The sequence below is a fragment of the Nelumbo nucifera genome, chromosome 2 (assembly GCF_055504915.1).
Source record: "Nelumbo nucifera cultivar China Antique chromosome 2, China Antique-T2T, whole genome shotgun sequence".
NCBI classification, from domain to species: domain Eukaryota; kingdom Viridiplantae; phylum Streptophyta; class Magnoliopsida; order Proteales; family Nelumbonaceae; genus Nelumbo; species Nelumbo nucifera.
In genome coordinates this window covers 94,527,770-94,537,821 of record NC_142650.1, presented here as the reverse complement: position 1 = coordinate 94,537,821, position 10,052 = coordinate 94,527,770, and the positions used below count along the sequence as shown (strand labels likewise).

The 10,052-nt window shown below is 37.5% G+C and overlaps 1 long non-coding RNA gene across 12 annotated transcripts; it reads right to left on the bottom strand.

The window, feature by feature from the left end:
* Positions 1–1,459: 1,459 nt before the first annotated feature.
* LOC148802546 (uncharacterized) lies at positions 1,460–8,068 on the bottom strand. 12 transcript variants are annotated; one of them, XR_016082191.1, is made up of 7 exons: positions 7,623–8,068; positions 6,331–7,544; positions 5,279–6,089; positions 4,580–4,733; positions 3,481–3,546; positions 3,203–3,297; positions 1,461–2,507 (listed from the first exon to the last, which is right to left on the bottom strand). It is a non-coding gene; the product is annotated as an uncharacterized LOC148802546 (long non-coding RNA). The 12 variants fall into 12 exon arrangements; XR_016082190.1 differs by lacking the exon at positions 6,331–7,544 and having other exon boundaries at positions 1,460–2,425; XR_016082188.1 differs by lacking the exon at positions 6,331–7,544.
* Positions 8,069–10,052: the final 1,984 nt, after the last annotated feature.

Sequence of the window (10,052 nt, the reverse complement as noted above, 5' to 3'; positions counted from 1 at the left end):
CTGAAAATGGTGCAATGCAGGATGGAGCAAAATCAGCAGTGTTCTTCTCGAAGAACCCAGTCCTTAGCAAGAAATAGCAAGATGGCACGTGAGCACAGCTTCCTATCAGTCCTTTCACAAAGAACTGATATCAAGATCAAATCTTGACATCTCCCACTGAAATGGAGATCGAACTAGCAAGGTAGGCGGCAAGAAGGAGGCAGCAAGAAAGAATTCTGCAGGGTTGGTTAATTCTTTCTTCTGTGATTTCAGCTCTAAAGAGGATGTGAATATGTGTCTTCTAAAGGCTACCGCCCTTTCCTTCTTTTGTAAACCTAAAGGATCAGCTACTAATCCAATTAAAAGTTGCTGATCCAAATCATATTTGGATCAGACATCCCTTTAGGTGATAAGGATAAACCCTTATCTTATCTGCTATGGACAGTGCACCCCCTGAAACCCATCAAATGGGCTCTATGGGCCCAACACTTACCCTAAGTGGTCCCTGAGCCAAGCCACCTTATAACACCCAGGGACTATGGGCAGATGCAAAATTAGCCCATCAGGTATCATCCTCAATGGTCTTACACTCAACCTCTCAGCCCATAATGATCAAACACTGCCCGACAAAAGAGGACCTCTCCCTCGGCTGCAAGGAGCAGTGTTGCACTCTCTACTTATATGGATCCCGGGAATTAAAACCTTTGCAAACATTTTAGAAACCATAATATATATATATACTTTTATATCTCATATAAAATATATTTGCAAAACAAATCTCAACGATTGAAATCGACTGCCGACAGTCTTGGTTTCCATCAGTGAGAGTGCATCCCCGATCATTATCTTTGTCCGACAAAGGGGCTGATCCTGTAACTATGATCACCCACTCAGATGAATTCTCAGACTGTCCCAATATACCTAGGTTTTGACCCCCACTAAGGATCTCACTGATTGGTACATCAAAGACAGCCCAATTTGACACCTAGTGCAGTATCATAATCGAGTCTAGGGGATGGGTGTAACTTTCCAGTTTTGCCCATTAATCTCCAAGGTCCAGAGCAATGCTGGAAATCTGGTCCGGTTCAAAGATTCAATTGATCCTACACTACATGTTTCTTGGGTCTCACCCTGGCATCTGAGACAGGCCACCCCAACTGACTTGGTGGCACATCAGTTTCAGCCTTATTAGAATAGGTCTCCCTAGACCGAATCACTGGCTGTGAACAATCTAAACTAACACGAGTCTGATCATATGCTTAAGGGTATTACACAGAAACACACCAAAGGAACATGAATCAAATATGTACTTTATTCATTTATAATAAACTCATAATGTACATCATTCTGATTGAAGCTAAGGGCATAGAAAAACTGTCTAACACATTGATCATATGTTTATTCCATTAGCGTACCAACCCTCGAAGTTTCAAAAATTTGATGGGAAAAGTAACCCTAGGGAACATATTGCTCACTTCATAGAGACATGCAAAAATGTCCGAACTTTTGGTGATTTAATGGTAAGGCAATTCGTATGATCTCTACAAGGAAATGCTTTTGACTAGTACACCGACCTCCCTTCTAGATCAATGGATAGTTGGATCAATTAGAAAGAGAGTTCTTGGATTGCTTCTATAGTACTCAATGTACTACAAGCATGTACGAACTCACTACCACAAAATAGAGAAAAGATGAACATGTCGTTAACTATATTGACAGGTGGAGAAATCTCTACCTCAAATATCGAGACAAGCTCTTAGAAGCATTAGCTATTGGTACTTGCATTCAAGGCAAGCATTGGGGTTTGCATTACATCCTCAAGGAAATAAAACCCCAAACATTTGATGAATTGGCCACTCGCACCCATGACATGGAACTTAGCTTGGCTACCTTCGGAGAACATCACCTAGATGATTTCTAAAGGGTAAAGGAAAAGAAAGATGGTGAAAATGAGATGAAATTGTCTAGGCAAATGCAAGTTCTAGCAACCTCAATAGCCCCTCTCAAGGTTATTGGGAAGGAAGAAAGCAAGAAAGAAATAAAATCAAATATTCAGCAAGAGAAAGAAAATCCAAAACATACTCTTAAGGAATTGGAAGCGAAAGTGTATCCATTCCCTGACTCAGATGTCTCAGAGATGTTGGATGCCCTTCTAATTGAAAAGAGAGTTTCTTGATAGTAAACACCCAGAAGAGGAAGGGAAAATTGATCACCCAAATTTAATTTAGACTTGGGATCTGGCAATGTTGCAGCAGAGAATGTCAACCAAGCTGCAGATCTGTTAATTCGATCTCTTGATTGACCTCTTCAATTGATTTGAGGCTCCTGCATTCCTCTCCTCTCATGATCACTAGCCACTCAAACGAGAAGTAAGGTCGAGAAATTGATATTCACTGCAAGCTTCTGGTCTTCAATTGATTTGAGGCTCCTGCATTCCTCTCCTCTCCTGTCATGATCACATGCCCCCAGAAAAATGAAAAGAATAGAGGAGTGCAGTTGGCTTCTTCCAACTGCCAATTCTCAGATTCCTATAGAATGACAAATCCAAAATAACATATTAATCATTTGATATTAAGCAACTTCGGCTGACTTTTGAGATGTGAAGCTCAGTCATGGATCTTTATTTTGGAGGCAAAATAACACAAATGGTGGAAAGAGAATATAACTAACCATATTCTTTATGGATCTCAAAAAAAAGAAAACCAAATTGAGTGGAAAGGCATGACAAAGAACAGGCAAGCAGAAATAAAAGAAAAAAGAAATAATTATATCAACATACAGATTATAATTCCTTTAATTAAACAAAATGCACCCACATCATTAAGAACCATCTCCAAGGTGGAATATAAATGCGTTATAAACTATAAAGCAACATTTTAAAACCCAAGCCAGAGGCTGGACTGCTTTGTCCTTTGGCTGGACAGATCACTAGTTCAACCATCAACCATCTGGGTCAACAGGTCAACCCATGGCATCGTGACAAGAAAAATTTCAGAAGAAATAAAACATTATAAAAGCCCAGCAACCCAGTAAACAGATTGAGTGGGTCAATAATTCAACCATCCAAGTCGATGAGTTGTTGGCCAAAGCAAAGATTTTTTATAAAATAGTGAGATATAGGTTGATCCAAACAAAAACTGTGAGCAGCTTTCTCACTTTATCTTCCCAAGCAAATACAAAATAATATATTTTTGTACATGAATACAAGTAAAGAAATTTGTACCCCCGATGGGCCGGAAGGTCCTGTCTTAGTCTCACTTGTTTTGACATAAAGCCATTGTGGAGACAAAGGTATGCTGCTCTCTTACATTACCTGATCTGCAATATTTATCAAATAAACAACCAATGTAAGCATTAAACATTTCCATAAGAACAAAACCCACAAAGAGAATAATTTAGGTAGGACATGCCAGAACAGGAATAAGTATGCTGATGGAAGATGGTCGCGTTTCATTTAAAGAGGGGGAAACTGTTTAAGATGTGACTGAAAAAAGATACAACCTTTGGATTCATCAAGAAACCCCATTAGCACCTTGTCCTCGCCATTTCCTCCAGACATATCATCATCTAACATGGCATAAAATATATGAGAACGGGAAAAACCTCCACTTTAGTTAAGTTCAATTAAAGTAAAGAAGTTAGCATTGACAAATGCCACAAACCAGAGAAGGGGTGCAAATTGGGTACCCTGTTTGGAAATTTTCTACAGCATCAGGCAGCATTGGGCCTGGGCCCTTTCAAAATTTAACAAATGCTCAATCCAGGCCCACCCAAGTTGCACCCCAAAATTGGAAACTGATCACAAAGATGGCAGAGAAATAAAAGTCACAGAAATGCACATTTCTTATAGAGATAGAGGGAAAAATTATCCTGAGATCATACAGCTTCAGTTCCATAAGAAAATTGACAGAACAATCTCAAGTCAATTCAAACACTACTGGCACTGGCAACCTGTTCACCATTTCCTGCTAAACACCAAAATCATGCAACAAAACTTACATGCAAAATCCTAGGTGAAAGCAGAACTGGCAACAAAGCACTAGTAATAGAAAATGTGTTACACCATACATAATGAATTCAATGAGAACATTGAATTTTTACATCTACTTACTAACTACTTTCCTTATTCAAACAGAAAGTTTCCGACTTACCAAAAGTGAATGCCTCTAACTCCAGAAAGATCAGTTAACTAAGACAGATGGATCCAACATCGAAACTACAAAAAAAAAAAAAAAAAAAAAATCAAGAGTTTGAAATCCATCAAACTTCAGCCTTAGGGGCTATTTGGTAACATCTTAAGTGGCTGAGGTGAATCACTAATTGTCTTTTTTTTTTGGTGAATAAGTGATTAAGGAGATTGTGAGCTCCTTAATTATTTTACCACTATAAGATAATGCAATAAGTCATTAAGGTCAAGCACTTTAGTCATTATCAACAGTTTCTCACTATAAATATGGACAACACTCATAAAAAACTGGGCATATGCCTATTATTATATATTCATCATGTTAAACAAAAAATAAATGTGATAAATAAGTGTTTATTAATTATAGAAATGGATAAAAATACAAAAACAGAAAAAAGAGAATTAATATCTAACCCGTGATTCGCTGACCGGTCAAATGGTTCAGCTGCTCAACCATCTGGGTCACTGGGTTGTTGACCAAGCCAACAGTTATTTGCAGGCAAGCAGTGGAGAAACAACTTGGAATTCTGGTCGGGTGATGGGCCAGTTTGATTGTGGGTTGGAAGCACTAGTACATAGATGTAGACATTTGACACTATTAAACATTTGCATCCTACTAAAATGGCATCAGAGAGCAATCTTAGTAGTCACTGACTGCATAAATGAATTCTTTGCAAATCAGCATATTAGAAGACAAAAAAAGCAAAGGTCAATTTCAAATACTAAAATAATTTTCTATAAATGATGACTTTGATGGAGTCATGAAGGGCTGACACAGTGACACCTCAAAGTAGGCCAGGTTACCCTTTAGAAACCACTCCGCCCAAATCCACATAATGTCATGTAACATTTGAGGTTTGTGGACCACCTCAAGATTTCCACCAGAGTCATTCCAGCTGTTCTTGTGATGGGTTGGTGGGGGAGCATTGAAGAGTTCAGAGATGGAACAAGAGCCTGTACAACCAGCACTTTGATTTTGAAGTTCATCCTACTAGGTTGGTCATTTGTTGGGTTTTGTAGCCTCTTTCTTGGCTGAGAAATATTCGATTGTGGTTAGTCAATTTGGTGATAACTTCAACAAGTTTCAAGTTTGAGAAGTTATACTGTCATTACCTGATCTTGCATCCCTTTCATGGTGTTAGAATCTGATCGCCACCACAGCAAACCCAAGATAGTTGCAGTAGGATCTCGTCACGGGTCGGTCCACGGGGAGAACCTCTTGCTGACCCTTGCGCCTTCCCTTGCGCCTTCCCTTGCGTGCAGACCCTATTGTGAAAAACGGAATGGGTGATTTGTCCAAGAGACCACCCGAACTCTCCTCACTCTTCTCTTAGCTGGAAACTGAATACTTTATTCCCAAATCACAGCTCCTTAAATAGGAGATTACAAGAGGAGACTCCTTACTCCATTCGACTAAGCTAGGACAATCCAACTTTAAATCAAACTCCTACTTCTAACAGACTTCTAACAGAACTCAGTTCTTATCTCTAATAGATAAGTAAGAACAGAACTAAATAAGTAAGAACAGAACTCCTACTTCTAACAGACTTCTAACAGAACTCAATTCCTATCTCTAATAGATAAGTAAGAACAGAACTGGAATAAGTAAACTATTGGCGAGCTGGCAAGAAGAGCTGACGTGGCAAGATAAGCTGCTGTGTGGGCCCCCCTCACTGCTGCTGTCGGCGGTGGTAATTCTTCTCATGAATGCATCCACAACAAATTCTCAACCAACTCAAATAATCATGGTGCCTTTCTTTCAGGCCTCTCCAGAATAGGATGGAGTACTGTTGCCACCAGCTTGCCCCCCCCATTCTCGTCTTGGAGAAGATACCTTTGATTTAAGTTCTTCATCAATGGAGAATGACACCATAAGCTTCTTTTTCTCCTCTGCAACTCGTGTCTCATAGGCTTCCACAAGGTACTGTTTTCATCCAGCATAAACGACAGTCAGAAAGAACCTAGTTTTTTCTAGTTACTGCAAAAATGACTTATTATGTCCGACTTAATGACAATTTAGCATAAAAATTGATGAGAACTTGATTTCTAAATGTTGGTATAGACTTAAAGTAAGATTTCAGCTTCTAATATTCCAAGTGAATTAAATTCTGTTATTTTTTGAGAGATCATGTCCTTGGGAGAGAGATTCAAAGACAACTTTTTACCTCATGCACAACTACTGGAGATGGCTTCCCATTCCTTGTTTCAGTTTCCAAATTTCCCATCTGCACTTTATCTCTCTAGTTCTGATGGTACAGAAACATCATTTATGTTTCCATTGGCAAGATCTAGCAAAAATTCTGCCGGGTTCATGGCTACAAGTGAGGAGTATCCTATGGACGAGAAATAAACCATTGCTTCTGATGCCTTTCCAAAGTATTGCAGGCTCCCTTTCCCGAGAAGTATTTCTCTCTCTAATTAATTTGTACCTTTTAGCTTTTCAGCATTTATATCTTATACACACACAACTCTTTCTAATGCTTGTTAGCAGTGTTTATATTGTCTGTTGTTCATTATTCAGTCTTGTTTTTTTCCCTTCCCACTTTGTATTTCAAATTTGTTAAGAACTTTGATAGATTTTACTCTGAAGCTAGTCTTGAGATTTCTAAACATGATGCTTTGGCTTATTTTAGGTTGGCTCGATAGAGGGAAGAGTTGGTGTTCATCACTTGGATGATGCTCAACAAAGTAAAAACTTTACTTTCAAATGCCACAGAGAGGGAAGTGAAATCTACTCAGTCAACTCTTTAAACTTCCATCCAGTAAGATGATTGACTTTCATTTTTTTTATTACAAGTTTTTCTTTTCATGTGTTACTGTTTCCAACAGTTCCAAGTTTGTCTTTCTTGCATTGGCTGGTAGAAGGTTGTCTTTACAGATAGTAAAGTATATTTATATACTTGCCAAGAAAAAAATATATTTATTTATTTACCGATCAAAAGAATATTTATTCATTTATCTATGCTGGTAGAAAGTTTCCAGTCATCCTTATTAAGATTTAGCCTTTTTATAGTTTTATTTTTTATGCCTAGGGGTTAATTTCAGTTAGGGTGGGGCCTGGCCCAATTTTTTTCTTTGTTTTAGCCAAACTTCTGTGTTTTTGGTGATTAGAAGAGCAATATCAAGTGCACCATACTAGTTTCTTTCTAGAACTTGTCTGTTGCTTGCATCATGAAATGTTCTGATGAGCAACAAATTAAAGGCAAAATACAAACAGAAACAGGTATGCAATGGCGTATGCAATGACACATAATTTTAATTTTTATTGCCCACACCGTGAAGAAATGGTTTTTCTAGAATCAAATAAAAGGAAAATGGATATTCGGTTTAACCTGTAAATGGTTCATCACCGTCTCTAAAGTCACAGTCGGATCAGCACCTATTTCATATGACCTAATTGAAAATTTCTGCCAAACTAAATGGTTAACAACAAAAGGAGAGTCAAGAAGGAACCTACCTCTAATGTATCCTTCGAGGCGTTAGTTCAATGCTGTGGTGGAAGACCGAATCAAACACTAACGTTGAAGTCGCCGATTGGTTCTACTCGGTGGAAATCTAAGACAAACTCCACCGGTATGGATAGTAGAAAAGTGAGAGAGAGAAAGAGAGAGAGAGAGAGAGAGAGAGAGAGAGAGAAGGCGGGAAGAGAGTGGGAAAATGAAAGAGGAGGCGAAATTGACCAAATTCGTGCATTACTTATTAGCAGTCGGTGGGGAGAGATCAGATAGAAAGCACGGAAGAGAAAGGGGGCGGGAAGAGAATGGGAAAATGAAAGAGAAGGGAAAGTTATTAGCTGTAGTCGTTATACTCTCTAGCGGCAGTTTTAAACGATTGCCGCTAGCCGGCCTTTAGCCCCCTTCTAAACTGCCGCTATTTCTCATTTTTCTAGTAGTTAACTGATGGATCGATGTGGGAATACCGTTCTGGATCGGCATTTAATTAAACAACTAACTATGAAAATTAAATATTCATAAAATTTTTATTAAATAAAATAATATTAAATAATCAATAAATTTAATTACATGAATAACAAATTATTTAATCCAAAATAATAATTATTAAACTTAATCTACTCCTGCAATGTCTTTTATCATGAAAGGCCAGCCAAATAGATCTTTATATCCTCAAAGCCTTCAAAGGAGTAGGGTCTGTTTGGCATCGTTACTGTGAATCATTTAGTGTCTGTTTGGCATCGTTACTGTGCTCCAGAAAACGATACACCGGAAAAAAACGTTGCTTCAAAAAACAGACATGTATTTAGAACTATTTTTCCATAAAAAAAAAAAAAACGTTTGCACCAAAAATTAGGTATTAAAACTTAACTCGATGATCCAACAAAATTGTGCTTGGTCGGAAAAATAATCATGAATACTGTCTCATGAAAATAAGGTAATGTTCATTATCCACCCTTTCCACACCCATACTGTTTTACCAGTTTGCAACTAAAATGCATTCAAATCAACTTAAATTTTATTTAAATTATAAGCATTAACAAAAAAATAGTAAAATTAACAAAATTTAATAAATTAATAAAATACTACTTAAGATTGGTTTTATTAATAAATCTAGTATAAATTAATAAAAGTAAAATTATTATTAAAAAATAAATCCGATTTATGCTACAGTTGCTTTGATATAGTGATGATCTAGTTTTCACTATTATAATCTAATACCTACTGATCATCTAGTTTTCACTGTTGGGTTTAAACTACATAGTTTTTCTATTTGGATGATTCAATTTCGAATTAATTCTAAATTTTTATGATGTAATGATTATGTTTTTGCAAGAAAGGAAAAAAACAAAGAATTAATTTATTTTAGTTCCATCTGTTTCTTCCTTCCCTTTAATGGGTATCGGGAAGTTTCCAAAAGCTAGTTTTGAGTTCTTGCACAAAGAATAGAGTATATGAAATTGGTCACTCACAATGGACGTGCCATTACTATATGCTTTTCTTTGTAGTCCACTTATTCCTTCACTTTAAGTTTTTTACTATTTTTTCTTCATATATAATTTCAGCTTGAGATTACATGTTCAGAAAAACACAATGAATGGATTAGAGTTCTATTTTTCTGCAAATGCTATACGATTTTTCAAATAATGTTAAATGAAAATTAATTTTCAATAAACTTTTAGAAATATTTCAATTAATTTGGTCTGGCGTTGCCACAGGAAAGAGAAGCAAGTGCAAGGCATTTATTTTTTTGCTTAAAAAGCAGCTCACATGCATCTAATTCTTTTGGACACAATGCATGATGCTCATGCCAACTGATGCCTATATAAAGGCGCCCCCATTTTCTAAGAAGGATACACATGATTTAGCTCTCATAGTTCACTAGCTCTCTAATTCTCTCACTTTTGACTCTCTCAAAACTCTTCGCTGACTTAAGCATCGGAGTGCCCACCCGGGAAAAGTAACCCATACACTTTGAACATCACTTTCTTGCAACTCGACCAGATGACTTACTCAATCTAGCGTCTGAGTTGTTTGCTAGCAAGGAGCACTAGATTGTGCACCATTAATTAGCGTTATCTATGGGAACACGCTACACAAAAACTAAGTTCTCATTCATTCTCTGAGCCTCAAGTAACGGCATTCTCAAGTAATAACAACAACACCTGGATCAAAGGAACCCCTACAAGAGGGCAGGATCAGAATGATCAACCCAAAAAAGTTCTTGCCATGATGGCCCATCTAGCCAAAGTGAGGAAACTCCTGCCCGGCTTCCACTCTTGGTTCATCCAGAAAGTACCAAGATCGGAGAATGCTAAGGCTGATGCATTGTCAAAGCTAGTCAGCATTAGCGACATCACCATGAGGACGGTGTACATTGAAGACATGTCGTCACCTAGCATCATGAGGGCGGTAGAAGAGGTCCTTCCCATATT